General features: G+C 36.5%; 1 protein-coding gene across 3 annotated transcripts in view; it reads left to right on the forward strand.

The window, feature by feature from the left end:
• TBL1XR1 (transducin (beta)-like 1 X-linked receptor 1) overlaps nt 1-15,346 on the forward strand; it is a 171,055-nt gene that overhangs the window by 51,578 nt on the left and 104,131 nt on the right. The gene's annotated exons all lie outside the window — the stretch shown is intronic.

Genomic DNA, 15,346 nt, shown 5'->3' on the forward strand with positions numbered 1-15,346 from the left:
TGATGTTGTTAATGTGTTTATGATTCGGCAGTGGGCATTCAGAATGACCAAAAGTATCTCTTCCATTTAGGTTTCTTTCTTTTTTTTTTTTTTTAACTTTTAGGTTTGAGATCTAAGTATCTTGGGAAGGAGCAGGCACTTTATGTAGTATTGAGGTCAGGAGACAATGAGTAATAAGAAGGAATGGGTATAAAAGTGAGCTCGATTTTTATTCCTTCATCTTTCCTTAACTCCTCCTTAATGGTCTTCATGACTAGGCAAATAAGGTAGTTTCTCCGTTTGTATTCTCTTCGAACTGTCCCTGGTAAAAAGAATTGTAGTATCTTTACAAACAGATGAGGCAATAATAGCTACTTTTTTTGAATACTTTTTATTCATCAAGCAGTGTGGTGTTTTGTTGTTGTTTGTTTTTTTAAAAACATATATTATGTCTGATTTTTAGGAGGATACTACAGGGTGGACAGTAATATTCCTTTTTGTGTGTGCCATTTAATCATTTTTTTATTTTTCAACTACAGTTGACATAGAATATTATATTAGTTTCAGGTGTACATCCCAGTGATTAGACATTATATAACTTACTAAGTGATCATCTCAATAAATCTATCACCCATCTGACACCATACATAGTTATTAGAATTTTATTGACTATATTCCCTATGCTTTACTTTACATCCCCATGACTATTCTGTAATAACCAATTTTGTACTTCTTAATCCCTTTACCTTTTTCCTCCAACCCACAACTCCCCTCCTATCTGGAAGCTCTCAAAATGTTCTGTACCTATGAGTCTTTCTGTTCTGCTTTGTAGTTTATTGTTGTTTAGATTCAATTGTTGGTAGATACGTATTTATTGCCACTTTATTTATTTTTCTTCTTGTTAAAGAAGACCCTTTAACATTTCATATAATACTGGTTTAGTGGTGATGACCTCCTTTAGCTTTTTCTTGTCTGAGAAGCCCTTGATCATCTATCATTTGATTCTAAATCAGCCGTGGGCAAACTATGGCCTGCGTTCTCTTTGTGTTTAGGCTTTTGCATTTTAATTATGATGTATCTTGATGTGGGCCTCTTTGGTTTCATCTTGTTTGGGACTCTGCTTCCTGGACTTGTCTATTTCCTTCACTAGGTTAGGGAAATTTTCTGTCATTTTTTCAAATAGGTTTTCAATTTCTTCCTTTCTTCTCGTGGCACCCCTATGATGCATGTGTTGGTACGTTTGAAGTTGTTCCAGAGTCTCCTTATACCATCTTTATTTTTTGGAATCCTTTTTTTCCCTCCTGTTCTGGTTGGGTGTTTTTTGCTTCCTTATATTCTAAACTAGAGGACTGGTGCACAATTTGTGCACCAGTAGTGTCCCTCAGCCTGGCCTGTGGGATCTGGCTGAAACTGGCTCTCTGACACCCCCTGAGGGGTCCCAATTGCAAGAGGGCACAGGCCAGGGCAGACCAAGGGACCCCACCAGGTCACGATCAGGGCCAGGGAGAGACATGGGAGGTTGGTCAGCCAGGGAGGGATTATGGGAGGGCTCCAGGACATATCCGGCCCGTCTCACTCAGTCTCAATCAGCCGGGGCCCCAGTAGCAAGCTAAACTTCTGGTCGGAGCATCTTCCCCTGGTGGTCAGTGCACGTCATAGCAAGCAGTTGAGCGGCCTTAGCATATCATTAGCATATTACACTTTGGTTGGTTGAACAGTTCACTGGACACTTAGCATATTAGGCTTTTATTATATAGGATTACTGATTTGACTCTTGGCTTCATTTACTCTACTTTTGATTCCCTGTAAATAGTTCTTTATTTCAATTAGTGTATCCTTTGAAGAAATATAATCTGAGACTCAAAAGGTAAGTATTACATACAGGTTTTTTTAGTAATTACTTGGCAGAGTATATTTGCACCTAGATCACCAGGGCTTGAAAACCAGACTTCTTCTCACTGTACCACGTAGTAGAAGTAGAAGATGGCAAGAACCTGATAGTGAATGCTCGCTAACATAACCTTTCAACACAGGGTAGGAATATAGATAAGAAGTACATTAAAAGTTATGCCTCTCACAGCTTGCTGACCTATCATTAATCATCACTCTCGGGGGTGGGGGACTCTGTCTTGTTCATTTGTCTCTATTTCCTTTTGTACTTAAGTATTTAGAACTATCTGAGTTCTTTTGTTTGGAATCATGTCATATGGTCAAATAGATATCTTGAAATGGATGCCCCTGATTTGCTAAGTAGATTATCATTATATTCTCTGAAATGTAGTTTCCTTTTGCTGTTGTGTCAGTGACCTCACAGTAAGTCTTGGTAATTTAACTGACTTCACAGTACATCTAAATCCTAAATATTATAGTCTTTTCTTTTTAAAACATTTCTAGATAGTCCTTCTTTGAGGAGTTGTTAGCAATTATTTTAATCTAGGCTCTCATTATTTCTTTATGGACCTCTATTTTTGCTTCCCTTTCAGGTACTTATTTTTAATGTAATCATTTTGAACCTCTGAACCTTTTCTATGGTTCATAGTCCTGCAGAAGATTAAAAATGTATATGCATTGAAAATGACATCTGCCCCCTAGCCACTTAGTCTCTTCCTTGCAGCAACCAGTATTATCCTCCAAGAAATTATGCTACCATATTTATTTTTTTATTTTATTTTTATTTTTTTAAAAATATATTTCTTTGTTGATTTCAGAGAGGAAGGGAGGAGAGAGAGATAGAAGAAACATCAATGATAAGAGAGAATCATTGATCAGCTGCCTCCTGCATGCCCCCCACTGGGGATTGAGCGCGGAACCTTCCACTGAGCCAAGCCGGGCAGGGCGCATGCTACCATATTTAAACAAATAAATAATGTTTTCTTTCAACTTAAGAAAAGGTATATATTATACATACTGTTTTGCTTCCCACCCCCCTCTGCTTTTTATTCTAAAAGTATATCCTGATGATCATGCTCTTATCAGTTCCTGAAGGATTTCTTCATTCTCTTTTTGACTGAAAAATATATCAATATAACCAGGCCACTGTTGATGGACAGTAGGTTGTTTAATGTCCTTTGCTAATGCTGTAGTTAATAAGTGAATAACTTTGTATATAAGTTAATTTGCATGTATGCAAACATTTTGAAGGATAAATTCCCTACAGTGGGATTTTAGTGTAAAAGGATCTGCGCATTTTTAACTTTTACTGCCTGATTGTTTCCATGGAGTTTGTAGTAATGGACACACCTACCAGCAATCTAACACTACAAATTGTTATAACAGTTTCTATTGTCACCAAACTGGTAGATGAAAAAATGCTGTCTTGTATTTTTTTAATGATTTGTGTTTCATTATATAAAATACATAATACATTAAATGGCACAAAAAGATACCTTGATGAATTTCACAAACGGGAACACCTGTGTAACCACTATTTTGGTCATTGCTTCATCCCCTGTCCTGACTTATATCATCAATTCATTTTTTCATAGTTAGTTTAAAAATACTTGGTTCATACAGTGTGTGTCCTTATATATGGATTCTTTTGCTCAGTGTTGTACCCGAAATTCATCCAGGTTGCATCAGAAGTTCTCAGTGAAATCATAATTTGCATTTCTCTTATGAGGAGAGAATCTTTTCACGTTTCAGGCTTTAACTTTTTATGAGCATCTTTTCATGTTTGACTTTAAAATTTTTATTTTCTGTAAGCTCTGTATTTCCTGTATCTATGAATGGAGAATCATTTTCTTATGGATCTTTTTGTATATAAAGGGAGTGAATTCTTTAGCTGGGAAATGAGTTGTAACTATTTTTTTATAGTTAGTCATACCTTCTGATTTTGCATATGGTGGTTCCTGCAGAAGATTTAAAAATTATATACAGTAATTAATTGTATGGCCATTACATTTCCCCCTCATTATATTACTTGTTTTCTCAATAGGTTGGCTGTCTGCTGAACATTACATAACTCTTATTAAACCACATCTTAATGTCAGTAAAAATGAAAGTGCAATAAAGAAATGAAAAGTGATAACTCTGAAAGTGAAATTTGAATAAAGCGTAAATGGAGTTCTAGAAGAATAGAATGTTCCCACAGTCGCTGTTCAAGAGACTCTAGATATGCACTCAGAGGAACTTAATGAAGGCAAACTTTATAGACAAGTGAGGAAAGTGGTGTGATGAAAAGGATGATGTCCCAGAGGCAGTGACCTTGACAGAGAACTTCACACTAATGGAACTTGCACAGAGATATTTTCTGACATTGAAAGTGCAAGGGATAAAATGTTCTAAGTTCCAACTTAGAAAGGAGTATGACAATTCCTGAAAATGTATAAAATATAAAAGATACTCTGGCCCTGACCGGTTTGGCTCAGTGGATAGAGCGTCCGCCTGTGGACTGAAGGGTCCTGGGTTCAATTCCGGTCAAGGGCATGTACCTGGGTTGCGGGCACATCCCCAGTGGGGAGTGTGCAGGAGGCAGCTGATCGCTGTTTCTCTCTCATCGATGTTTCTAATTCTCTATCCCTCTCCCTTCCTCTCTGTAAAAAAAAAAGTCAATAATATATATGTAAAGATACTCTCTATGATAAGTTGTACATGAGAGGAGATAAGTGCTGTTGAAACTAATGAATAAGTTATTTACAAGGAAATAAAGCTTTTCACAATGAGTTAAATATGTTTTACTATATATATTTTTTCCTTATAAATTTTTAAGTAACAGAGTTTTTAATGTAACAATTGTAAAGGTGATGGAACAATTCCCACTGATTAAGGTCACTTTGCTTGGCTTCATCTCACACGGTCATTTTTGTGTTCCACACTATACTGTTCAAAATAATGAGGACTGGCTATATATGTTCAAACAAACGGAAAAAAAAAATTAAAACACACCCAAACTTCTTATATTAAAATGATTTCAGAAAGGAATCCCTTCACTTTCTTTTCTGACCTTGGACTCCACGATAAGTTTATAGAACTCCAAATAATGGGATGTTTTTCTTGTATATAAGACTTGAGTTCTTGAGCTGCTATGGATCTAATTTCTTCCCTAAATTGCCAAATGTAGATACTAGTAGTCTCATGAACTATAGGAAGAAGAGTGTATATGATCATGAAATGCAACAATGGCTTTGTGTATTTCTTGAGCATTTTAGGCATTTGGGTATTGGGGTATAAATAACATTAGGTCTCCCCCTCCCCCCCTTTTTTCCCTCACAGTTGATTTAGGGTAGGCAGGAAGATGAAAGATGGATATAATAGAGTTTTGTAGAAATATCACAGAAGATTATAGTTCATGATATGGAAATTTCAGATAATTTCCAACTTTTAAAAAATGTTGAATTCTTTGCTGTGTTCTGTAATGTTGAAAATACCACAAAAGGGTTATTCTTTCAAGGGAATTGGTGGGAACTATGTACATCTTGAGCCTTTTTATATTGGTCAGGTGATAGCATGTTTATGTTATAACGTATTTCTAATATAAATAATAACATTATGGAAATAATTAATCCTTGGTCAGCAGGTCCCAACACTGATTGTAATCTGTTTATGACATTGATCTTTAAAACAAATAGCCTGATTTGGGATTGTGAATGCATTTTTTGGGGGCAGAGTAGGTTAATTGACCAAGTCAAGGGTTATATTGTAAGTTATTGTTGAAGCTAGGTTTTGAACCTCCAAATTCAGGTTATTTCTGAACCTCTACCTAAATTGTTAAATAGTATAATTTAATATTATGCATAGTCCTTTTTAAAAGATTTGGTTTTGACTTCATTTCTCTGTAAAAGCTTGACCTACTGTGCCTTCCTTTTTTTCAGTGATGAAATAAAAGATATTGACTCTAATTATTGTTTACTGAAAAGCATTTTTATTTAGTACTTTTGGAGGGTCTGAGCTAAGAACTCTGAGGGATGTGAAAATGTCTAGCTATTGCCAACTGAAACTTATTAGTATAATAGTGAAATAAGTCTGAAATATAAGTAGCTAAACAAATAATACAATCCAGCAATCATTGTCTTATGGGTGGCACAAATGAGGACTCGGCTTCAAAGGAGTAAGCCGTTATTTCCAACTGGGGGAATCAGAGAAGACTTCATGGATGCAGTACAGCTGATCAAGGGCTTGAAGGGTGCCTCATGGGAGTGTTCATAGGAGCATGTACCAATTGGAGCAAACACCATTGGTTAAGTTGTGAAGATAAAAATGCTTTTCTGATGTGTCTTAATTTTACTACATAATCATGTTTGGTAAATGATGTTTGACAAGTGATTGTTGGATCATTAATATTACCAATTTTTGTTTAAAAAATACTGTTACGTGATTCAGGATTGAATAGGATAGTAGTTCTCAAAGTGTAGTCCCTGGCAGCATCAACATCTCCAGGTAACTTGTTAGACATGCAAATCCTTGGTCCTACTCTAAACCTAGCAGTTGAATCATAAAGTCTAGAGATGGAACCTAGCAGTCTGTGCTTTAACATTTTTTTCATAGTCACAGGCATTCATAGTCTTCTCTTACGGTATTTATCAGCTTTGATAGAACTTACTGTTTTTTACATGGTCTTTCTCTATAAGCTGTTAATGATTAGTCATTTATAACTGATTAAAAATCAGTGCTCTTCAACTTAGAATTTGACAGTAAAAACTTTGTGGGCTTGTATGGTAATTTTCTTACCTGAAAATTTAAAAATCTAGAAGTTGAATTTAGTGAGCTATTTTATTTATAAAAATAATGATACTATAAAGAAAATAGCTAGCACATCTCCTTGGTACAAGTATACTGACTGCTTTATTGCCACCTAGAATTTAAAAATAGGTTATTGTAGTGTCTGGTAATCTAATCTAATAAAGATGGAATATGCAAATTGACCTACACACCATCACAAAGATGGCGGCACCCAGTCCCCTCAGCCCTGTTGGAGTCCCATGGTCCTTTCAGCCCACCTGGGGGGAGAGGGGTCGGTAGGCGCATGGTGCGGCCGGACCCACCCGCAGCCGCCCAGGGCTGGTTTGAGGCGCAGGCAAGCCTCAGATGGTGGCTGGCCAGCCACCTAGGTCCGCCCGAGCCTCAGGTAACCAGGGCCAGCCGAGGCTTGCGCTGATGGCAGTGGCAGCAGCAGAGGTATGATGGGGCGTTGTCTTCCCCTGATCGCCAGGTTGCCTCCCACCCCTGAGGGCTCCTGGACTGTGATGGGGGCAAGCCGGGCTGAGGGATCCACCTCCCCCATCCAGTGCATGAATTTTCATGCACTGGGCCTCTAATATATGTATAAAAAAGGAAATATGTTCTGATACAGTTCTTTCATTTTATGAAATCTTTTAATGATACTAGTCAGTTTTTACACTACATATTTTTTTGAAATTATTATAATTCATTGCTTCTAGCGCAATTCTAATTATTAAGGAGCTGCCAGACTTTTCCAAGGTGGCTGCATTTTACATTCCACAAGCAGATTATAGGCCAGTGGTCGGCAAACTCAGTCAACAGAACCAAATATCAACAGTTCTTCTTTAAAATAGACTCGCCCAGGCTGAAAACCGACTTCTGCGCATGGGCCACAAAGTTTTAATCGCATTGTATGCGCACCCGCACATGGTATTTTATGGAAGAACCACACTCAAGGGGCCAAAGAGCTGCATGTGGCTTGCGAGCCACAGTTTGCCGACCACAGTTATAGGGGATCCAGTTTCTTCACATCCTGTACAACCATTCTTGTCTTTCTGTTGATAGCTATTTTTATGGGAGTAAAGTGGTATGTTGTGGTTTTGATTAGCATTTCCCTGATGACTAATAACGTTGAATGTATTTTCATATGCTTATTGACCATTTCTATATCTTTTGTGGATTACCTATTCATATACATTCCCCATTTAAAATTTGCGTTATTTGTCTTTCTACTATTGAGTTGTAATATTTCTTTATGTACAGTGGGGCCTTGACTTACAAGTTTAATTCCTTCCGTGACGGAGCTCGAAACTCAAATTACTTGTATGTCAAATCAGGCTTATGATGTGTCATTCGCTGTGACGTTCGCTGTGCCAACTAGTATTGGGGTATCTGAAGCTGGCTCGTAACCCGAATTTTAGCTCGCAACTCAAAGCAACACTCGGCCAAGAATCGGCTCCTATCTCGAAAAACTCGTTAGTCGGGACACTTGTAAGCCAAGGCCCCACTGTGTTCTAGATACAAGCCTCTTCTTATATGTTTCGTAAAATTTTTTTTCTATTCTGTGGGTTGCCTTTTTACTTTCTTGGTGTCTTTGAAGTGAAGGGTTTTACATTTTGATAGTAGCAATTTATTATATAGTTTCTTGGTGCAATTGCTTTAGATATAGTATCTAAGAAACCAGTGCTTAATCCAAAGTCACTTAGGTCTTTTGATCCATTTTGAATTAATTTTTTTGTATGGAATGAACTAGGGTTCTAATGTCATTCTCTTGTATGTGGATATCCAGTTGTCCCAACACCCATTTGTTATAGTGAGAGATTTTTTGAATTTTTATCTGTACTTTCTAGATCTTGTTAGCAGTTGAAGAGATTTTGAGTTTCACTGACTACTCCCACCCCATTCTCTAAAATAAGAATACATTTACTAAGTATTGAAAAATAAATGCTATGAATAAAACACTGTGTTCCATCTCAGGAGTCGTATATTTTTAGGACACAAACTAGAGCAGGTTTGTAATTGTTACGTCACAAATTTTAAAAATAGGAAATAGAACACTTGGGAATGAGAGACTGCGAGAAAGTCCTTCCAGTACTTAGCAGTTTTCATTTGGGGCAGAGGTAACCTTGTTCTGTGGAGCTCTAGAGGCCCTAAGTAGAAGTTACATTTGAATCCTAGGAAAGCGAAAACTTTGAAACAATTAGGGCTATCTAATAATTTAGCGAAATGGTCCCCTTTGCAGGAAAGTACTCATCATTGTAGGAGCTCAAGCAGAGGTTGAGTCATTTTGTCATTAAAATTACAGAATGGATTTCTGCATAAAACAAAGGTTGGTGAAGGGTTTCCATTTTCCTCTTCTAATTTGCTGTCATGTTTATGAAGAGTTTTCAGTGTTCATTCTTTTCCAAACCTGTCAAGTAGCAGAAGTTGAGTAAAAATAGGAGGTTATTGTCTTGAAGGATTAAATGATAGAAGTACTCCAGTTTTTTGATTAGCTGACATTATTATGCATTAACCTAAAAATTGGTCCCATTGCTTGAGCTAGTTCTTTTCTTTTTGGCTTTTCTAACCTTGTTGGAAAATAATCAACAGTAGGAATGAGGCACTGCATAAGAGTTTAGTTCTTGATGAGAACTAAAAATTAAAGTATTAGTCTAACATCACATTTGTGCATGGTTGTGATTTGTAGCTTGTAGATTGAAGAATGCATAACTTTCAGGAAAATATAATTTGTAATAATGTAAATGGAATTTCATTTTTATCCTTTCAGAAAAATCTGAAAGTTGCCTTTCTTGATTCAAGGAATTATGCTTTTACTTTGTATATAGTTCTCTAAGACAACATATTACCTAAAGGACAACAGTAGTTAGTATTTATACTTTTATGATGTTCGGTGTATGTATTTTAACTATATGTTTTAAGGCTTAAAAGAAGCCTGATTCTTATATAAGCTGATTGAGGCAAATGAATTTAAATTCCTAGCCGTTAAACAGAATAATTTGAAGATCTTTAGGTGCTAAGAGTCTGAGATTATATTGCTCAAATAGAATGGGGACATGAAATAATTTGATGCCTTTATTTCTTTGAAGTGAGGTTTTGGGATGATTTCTATAATAGAGAAAAACTTTAGAGTTTAGCCCGTTCCAGGTTATAAACATTGATCTTCTTTGCTCAATTTTAGGGGCTTTTTCTTTTTTAAAGATTATCCTAAAAATCTTAATTTTAAGTGTAGCCTGGATCTTGGTTGGGAACAATTGATTTCAAACAAAAGCTTTATTTCTGTGATGTTACTGTGGGCTTGCCTCAATGACAGTGGGTGCAAATTGATAAAAATGAAGTTGTCTTTATATAATTGTAACTTTTTAAGGCTTAAATGTAAGATTTTTAAATGTATGTTTTTATGCTTAAGAAGGTAAAAAAAACTTTTTATTGAATATGAATATTCCCTTGAAGTTACTATACATTAAAAAAGTATTGCTGTGGCTGGTGTGCTCACTGGTTAGAGCTTCGTTCGATTCCTGGTTAAGGGCATATGCCTGGTTTGCAGGTTTGGTCCCTGGCCCTGGGTCAGGGAGCATGCAGGAGGCAGCCAAACAGATGTGTCTCAAATCTGTTTCTCCACACGCCTCCCTCCCTCCCTCCCTCCCTCCCTGCCTTTCCGAGAGGACGGGAGACTGTGGAAGCCAGTGGAGAAAGTGTCCTCAGGTGAGGATTAACAAACAAAAAATGTTGTATTAAAGTTTATGATCAAAGTTCTCTTTCTTTTTGGCTGTTTATTTTTAAAAATAGGTTTTTATTGATTTTAGAGAGGACGGGAGAGGGAGAGAGAGAGAAAAACATTAATATAAGGAAAAGTTGATTGACCAAGGATAGAACCTGAAACCCAGGCATGTGCCCTGAATGGGAATCGAATCAGTAACCTTTGGGTGCATGGTCGATGCTCAAACAACTGAGCCACACCAGCCAGGGCTCCTTTGCCTGTTTTTGAATGGACCACCTTCCAACAGTAAAATTTGCTACTGTTAACAGATATTACCAGAAGTTAGTAAAATATTTAATTTCTCTTCTCGATAAATATAAGACATATGCTCAGTACAGGATAGAATGTGGGGAAATACTGCAGAGCAGGATGTTTTCCTATGGCTGACTTGGCTTGTAATGTTTAACAGCCCTATTGAATTTAGAGAGGGATTCATTCAATTAGAATTAGCTGTATTGTATATAAATGCTATTGGAGTTGGAAGATGAAGACATTGTGATGCTAATTATTTGGTATTTGTGAATAAGTGAAAAGACTGAAATCTGACCCATCAGTCCTTTCTGTACATATGTATGCTCTGTGCTTTGATTTGCAGCTATTACCACTATTTAAAGAACCTGTTGCTCTTTGCAACTGCCTAATTTAGCTCTGTCAGCCTGAAGCCATTGATCCAAGAGCCCTGCTTTTTCTCAAACTTGACTGCAATAGCTATAGGAAAGCTAGCCCAGCACAATTGAATTTCCAATAACGTGGCTTCACTGTCGGTGAAAGTGCTGTATTTTAGGTTCTAACATTTCAGGTCAGAGATCTTGTCTTTAAGTACCCAAGAGTTCAAATTAGAATGTATAGAGCCAAATTGGACATCTATGTTAGAGGCAGATCTCATGATATAAGTAAGGGCTTTGGGTCAGTACTTGGTGCTTTTCAGAGGACAAGCTATTCAGGTTCTGTCATCTCCCCTCTTGTGCTACCTCATCCTGGAGGGATAGTCTTATCTGCATTCCTAGCTGGATGCATTGACATAGGCTTATAGTGTTCACATTTGTCTTGTATAGCAGTTGCATGTCTTTATAGATCCTACTTTAGAGTAGGAAGAAATATTTAAATTCTTCTATACCTTACAGTACCTAATAGAATGTATTTGACTTAGTAGACACCATAGTATGGCATAACTGAATTTGATAGTAGTGCTCAGAAGCAGAATTTTGGTGAATCTGTCAACATGTACAGATATACTGTAGTTATAAGTATATCTTCTAATACAATAAAACTTTTTACATTAATACTACTATAGTTTTTTAATGCACTTCACGGTTTTGACTTCATATGGATTAATTGGGATTCTGGGGTTATCTTATTTCTTCATCTGTGGGATTGTGGTTGAGGGTTGTTTTTGTATTGTAATGCCTTCAAGCCCTATCTCATTCTAGGTTTCCAGTAATCATTGGCTCTTAAATTAGTTGCAACTTCCATGGATTTTACTTCTTTAGTTAAAATAAAACTTTAAAGGTGTGTCAGATGTAAAGGTAACTTTACTAAAAGCAGCAGGCTTTCCTTCCTTACACCTCACAATAAAAAGGCTCAGTGGAGTTGTGAAAGTTTCATTTCCCATGTGCCCAAAGCAGACTTCAGTTCAGAGCCAACGGTGAAATTTGCTACATCATCCTGTTAGGCTACCAAATTTATGTAAATAACCAGATAAGACCTTTTTCCTCAGGGATTTTAGAATTTCAAGAGATAGTTAATACATGTAGCATGCAATCTAAATGAATTTAATCTGGTTCAAAAATTTGCACATTATTTGGAAGAGAGGTTAATAATTGAAAGAAGAAAGATGTGTATAGTCAAATTTGGGCTTTTTTTTCTGGAGGTGTTAGTCTGGAAGGGAAGGAAGAGTAACATACAGGAAGATTTCCCAGCAAAAGTTTTTATGTTTAAACCTTACTATGAAAAAGTTCATAGTATGTAAAAGAATAATATAAATACCTTATGTTCCCATTGCTTAGCAACCAACAGGTATCAACACATGACCAGTCTTTTCCATCTGGATCATGGGTCAGCAAACGAAGGTCTGCTTTTTATAAATAGTTTTATTGTAGCATACCTTGCCCATTTGTTTATATTATTGTCTTTCATCTGTTTTTGTGCTACAGTGGCAATAATGGACATTGAGTAGTTGTGACAGGGATTGTATGCCCCTCAAAAGCCTAAAGTATTTACTGATTTCCTGTCTGGCCCTTTACAGAAAATATTAAGCAATCTCTGATCTATATTTCTATCCATTACTCTTTTCAATACTTTTTTTCAGTTTGTAAATTTGAACACTCTCATACCTTTTACGTAGATTTACCAATTTTTGACATTTGCATATTTGCTTTTCCATTCATATAAATCTCTTATTATTTTTATCGTCTTTACTTTAGCTAAGCCATTTGAGGATAATAAATGTACACGTTAATCTAAATGTTTGTATCTGTTAAGAACAAGGTCACATTCTTACATAACCTCAGTGCAGTGATCAATTTTAGGGATATTTAACATTGATACAACACTATTATTTAATATATCATATTCAAATTTTTGCCAGTTCTCCTAATGACATTGCTAACAATTGTTTTGCCCTAATTTGGGACTTAATTTATGCCCTGAATATTCTGGCACAGTCAGCCTTCCTTTGTGTTTTATTACATTCACATTGTCAGTTTTAAAGAAAGTTTCCCAGTTTGCATTTGCTTCCTCAGGACAGATTCAAATTATGTTAAGGAAGAAAAGAATTGCTTAGCCCTTCTCCCTTCCTAGTTTTCCGTGTGTAAGTGCGCGCGTGCGTGTTAAGGAGAACAGAAATTACAGTGTGCTGTATTTAAACAGCATAGAGTTTGGTTATACAGTTTTAAAATGTAGCTCTTTGTGGCATAACTACTGGGAATAATTGTATAAATGTAAGCAAATTACTAAATATCTAGGACCATTCATTGAATATGGCTAATATATTTCTGCCTTTTCAAGTTGTTTTAGGGGATTAGTTGAGAGAATACATGCAAAGTACAAAGATGCTATACTGTGATATTTATTAAAATAAAATAAATCCAGAAAAGAGGAAAATCAGTATGCGTTGGAACTGTCAAAAAAATTTGAATGGATAAGATTGTACTTGTTTTGATATGCAAAGGATGGGTTGACTTTGGAGAAAATATCTAGGCGTGCAGCCTCCATTGGAAATTTTAAGTGTGAAGGTGATGTGATCAGGTTAGTGTGGGAAATAATGTTAGGTTGCAAGAACAGATATATCTTGGAGTTTGAGTTTGAAGGTCGTCAGGATTATAGTCCAGCCTTGGCCCATTGGCTAGTTGTATGGTTTTGGATAAGTTATTTAACCTGCCTGGACAATGTTTTCTAAGCACTATAAAATGACTGGTATATTATTAGCATTCTTCAGAGATAAGAAACGAAGGAATTGAGCTGGATCTTGAAAAATGGATAGGCTCTGGAGGAGAAGGAAAGGGAAAGCCATTAGAACAAGCATGTTAAATTAAAGAAGGTACCATTGGAAATAAACCTATTGCATTACAGGTTAAGGAGTGATGCATGTTGGAAACTAATGAAAAATTAAGGATATAAATTCTGAGCACTACCAGTAGGGTCTTTATAAGCATTTTGGGAAGTTTGCTGAGGGAGCCAGCCTAGGGACTTTTTATTATAGAGGGATACCTCTCCTCCCAGAAATTTGATGTAAGAAATATTAAAACTTAGAGGAAATATCAAAACTTAGTGGTAGGAAAGGGCAGTGTCCGCACGCACCTTGAAGAGAACTTGGGTGAGGTTGTGGATACAGAGAACAGACTCATGGTTGCCTGATGGGAGGGTGGTTTGAGTGAAAACGGTGAAAGGTTTAAGAAGTACAGATTGGCAGTTACAAAATACTCATGATCTAAAGTATAGGGTATATAGTCAGTAATATTTTAATAACTATGTATAATGATGCCAGGTGGGTACTAGACTTACCAGGGCAATCACTTTGTAAGTTAAGAGTAAGTAGCCACTATGCTGTACTCCTGAAATAAATGTAATATTGAATATGAACTATAACTAAAAAATTAAAAAAGAAAGAAAAGAAAATGGGTGAGGTTGAAATATAGGCCAGTGATTTGATGTATAGGCCTTAGAATTCTTTAGAATGAATGTTTCTGAATGTCAGTTGGTTCTGAAGCTTCTGCAGACCCAGCCATGCAAGTGTGGCCTTTGATCTTGGAGGAACATGTTCGTAAATGCTTGGGGATGTATTAACTGAACAATCTACAAAATTGGTAGTCAGGATCTAGACCAGCATATCACCATGCAGTGAATGACCATTATTTATCCAGAACACATTTCAGCAGCATTATCATGTGGCAGTAAAGAAGCCTGTGCATGAGTAACTATTCTTTGTAGATCTTCTCTGCCTGAGGGTTTAAAACCTTCCTTCCGGCAATCATTCATATCTATTTACCTATCTATAAGTAAAATCAGTGGACGTCCTGATTACCGTATTTGCCGGCGTATAAGAGGACTGGGCGTATAAGACGACCCCCTAACATTTCCACTCAAAATACAGAGTTTGTTATATACTCGTCGTATAAGACTACCCCCTCTTCCGCACACCTTCCACACACCAAATAAAAGGTAAAACAATATCAGATTTGATTTTAACATTTTAATTTATATTCAAATGCTTATGACATGCAGGAAAACTGTCACAAGGCTGTATGTAATCAAACATATACATAAAACAGTGCAAGTTTATTACCGGTAAACATACCGGTAATTCACTAAAGAAGACACACTCTATAGACTGGTACCGTAGATGCTTCTCAGGAACACAGGCAAGCAGCCCACAACCTAGAGGGACTGTCAATGATAGAAGAAAGATAACAAATAGAGGTAGAGAGCAAGTGCCGGGCAAGTCCCTAGCAA

The sequence above is a fragment of the Myotis davidii genome, unplaced genomic scaffold, assembly GCF_000327345.1.
Source record: "Myotis davidii unplaced genomic scaffold, ASM32734v1 scaffold123, whole genome shotgun sequence".
Classification (NCBI taxonomy): domain Eukaryota; kingdom Metazoa; phylum Chordata; class Mammalia; order Chiroptera; family Vespertilionidae; genus Myotis; species Myotis davidii.